Consider the following 3,561-nt stretch of genomic DNA (forward strand, 5'->3'; position numbering starts at 1 on the left):
TTTTTTTTTTTTTTTTTTTTTTTTTTTTTTTTTTTTTTTTTTTTTTTTTTTTTTTTTTTTTTTTTTTTTTTTTTTTTTTTTTTTTTTTTTTTTTTTTTTTTTTTTTTTTTTTTTTTTTTTTTTTACCTTATTATTGTATTGCATTGTTTTATGTTCTATGGAAGTTAATAAATGTCTTGAAAGAAAAAGAAAAAGAAAAGAAAGTACATTATGCTTCTTTCTTTAACACGCATAGAAATTGGTGTATGGATCCTTAACTGTACATAACAATACTAAGTAGAAAAGTTGAGTGCAAATAGTAATGATTATAATTTTCTTTTATGCATGAACTAAAATATACCTGTTATTCTTAAAACGAACTTTAGTCATAGTTTGAGCTAAAACTTCAAAATTTCTTCATTTCATATTCTTAAAACGAACTTTGATAGCACTACAACTAAATCATGCGTACCTCGACATAAATTATACCTCTTTGGGCCAATTTTTTTAGTCAGCCTAGAGTCCGGCTAAATCGCCAACTTGAAATGTTTACCCCACTAAAAACGTGCTTTTTCTGACTTACGATAAAGTGAAATGAATAAAAATTAGTGTATAAATAGGTCTGATGTATCTCCAGTGTGTTCAGTAAAAGGGACATTTACGTTTAGCTTCCAAAAGACAAAATTAACATGTTTTGCTAGCCACATGCAACAGTTCCTGATTTGCACTAAATCCCCACGCGTCGCGGTCACGTAGCTTCATTGTAACAACAACAAAAATGGCGCCACCTCATTCGACCTCAACATAATAGTTCTCCAAAGAAAGTAAATTTTCATTGACAGTTCAAATTCTCTGTCGTAAGATGTTAACGACTAATATAGTTATTATTATAGAATATTAGTTAGGTTAATAATGCTCTATGAATTGTCAGGAAATATGTTTTTGAAAGACAGATGGCAGTTTAATATTCATTTGCATTACTGGATCTCTAAAATTTTATCTGCTATTAAAATTAACTCTTTCCATTGGTTAGTTTGATAGTTGTTGCTTGCCAGCCATCTTCAGCTGAACTACAACTAGGACTTGACTTAGTCGTAGCTAGAAATTCGACTACGGTGTTTGTGAATACAATTTGAAATTGAAGTTGCAACTAAGACTAAATGAAGCTGTAGTTCGAAGTTCGACTAAAGTTCATTTTAAAAAGATGGGCGTCAGTCTCTGAGTGCATTTGCTTTTACAACCAATTGCTAAGTTGTTCTCCACATTTGAAAAAATAAAATTATAACAATCGCATTTCACATAGTTTTAAAATGGGTATTAATAAACTGAGTGAAATATCTACAGAATATAATTTTCTATTTAAAATATAAATATATACAATTCACAGAGTCTTCCCAACAACCAGTAACTCATGAAAGTGTGGCAACTCCGTCTTGTAAGTATTCTAGTCTGCAGTGTGCCCATTCTACAGTCAGTTTTTTATTAATTTATTAATCAGATCAGATCAAAACCATGCTCATAGAATCACACCAAATTTTTAGGCATTTCATTTTTTCTATCCGTATTTTTAAAAAAAATGCTTTGCGCTTCTGCATTTTTTTTTAATAACATGAGAGTTGTATAGTTTAAGTAGTGTTCTTGAGACTCAGGTTTGAAACTTTTTTATGATTGTATGTCTTGCTTTCTTCATCTACATAACAATATAGGCCTATTCAATATTCCTATGCTTTTATTATCTAGTTTTTCAGGGCTGTAAAAAGTTTGTGGTCCTGGGTCCAGGACTTGAGTATTTTAGGGCTGGGCTAGCAAAAAATACATTAAATCTAGACCAATATTCAATAGCTGATATTAAGGGCTAGCAATTATTTTGGCAAAATCTTGGTCCAGCAAAACATCTTTTTACAGCTCTGGTTTTTATTTTATTATAATTTTGAAATATATAAACAAAATTGCGAAGTGTGCAAGGTAAACAAATTTAAATAAAGTAATGAGATTTCTAAATGCTTTCAATTTATATAATCCCCCAAATAAATAATCTACATGTCTACGTAATTATATAATTGCTAGCCCTTAATATCAGCATAGGTACTTATAGGCTTAGTTAAATTCTATTTCCCCTCAGTGTATTTTTTTTTATATATAACATATGTTGTGCTAAAAGATAAGTTGACCTATGCAAATATTTTAAGAAACAGACAAAAATGTGATGATGATTTATTTTGGGGAATTTCAAAGCAGCTCTAGGCATAATAGAATTAAATTTAAACAATTATTTTTTTTAATCAAATATTCTATCTGTATGCCTAATCTTATTGTTGGAATATGGACAATGAGTAATATTTGAACATGTGGTCCGTGAAGTTTTTGGCATGTCCAGAGAGGTCCACGAATGCAAAAAGTTTAGGAACCACTGGTTTAGTGTTTGGTTGATGAACTATATATAAAAAGGTCTTTTTGCCACCATATTGTGCCATACTTCAAGCTGCGCAACAGCCATGACAAAAAAGGGGAAATCCCCAAAACTGTTCACTTACAGTTTAACATATGTCACAATAGATTTCAGGGATCAACCGAGAAAATATGTAAACATCAAAAAATCAAATGCCATTGTAGCTACTTATGTATATACCAATAGTCTTACTCCAATCTAATCCAAACTACGACTTATAGTATATTGTGCATTTTACAAGTCTTAAGACTTAAGTATTAATCTTAAGAGCCTTGGTTGAATTCTATTTCCACCTTTTTCCCCCCCCCCCCCCCCCAAAATCAGTATTTTTTATATATATATTTTATATGTAGTGTTAAAGATAAGTTGATCTATGGGAATATTTTAAGAAACTCCTGTACAGTGAACATTTCCATGTATGCTCATTATAGTTAAAAAGAGATTTCTCAAAGTAGCAGAAAATAATTTTTTCGGAAATCTATGGTGAAAACATGTACTGATGTGCTTGAAATGAGCAAAAATGCCTAGCCTGCTAGATGCAGATTCTTTCAACACCTTCTAATATATGCATGCTATTCAATTCAATAAATTCACAATCTGTAAAATTATAGTTTGAAATTAACATCGTTACTTACAGTGTATTGCTTCAACAACTAATTCTTTCTACAAAACGTAGGTGGTGGCACGGTGTGAACATTGGTTGCGCCTGGTAAGCACTTTGAGTACAGAGTGAGAACCCAAAACTGGTACCAGGAGATGCATGGGCCTCATTTAAGGTCCATGGGCCAGCCCTCAAAAAATTGAATATTTCAAGATTTTAGATTATTTTAACATTTTGGTAGTATTTTACAACAAAAAGAGATACACAACAGACAACTGTAAATCTGCTGTATGCTATGCCCGAAGTTGATCTGTTCTTTTTCAAAAATTAATGTAGTTGTAATTGTTGTAGCACCTTACTTTAAATCGATTTTTCATTTTAATTTTTAAATTCAATATTCAAGTTTGTTTTTTTTTTTTGGCAAATTTGGCCAGTGCTACAAAATATAATTAATACATTCCTACTATTTCTCTGAATTCACAGGCACATTATCATTAATGAGTATTATATAACATTTACTACATAATAGTTG

The sequence above is a fragment of the Anneissia japonica genome, unplaced genomic scaffold, assembly GCF_011630105.1.
Source record: "Anneissia japonica isolate Jap-2015-1 unplaced genomic scaffold, ASM1163010v1 scaffold1785_len1016330_cov206, whole genome shotgun sequence".
Taxonomy (NCBI): domain Eukaryota; kingdom Metazoa; phylum Echinodermata; class Crinoidea; order Comatulida; family Comatulidae; genus Anneissia; species Anneissia japonica.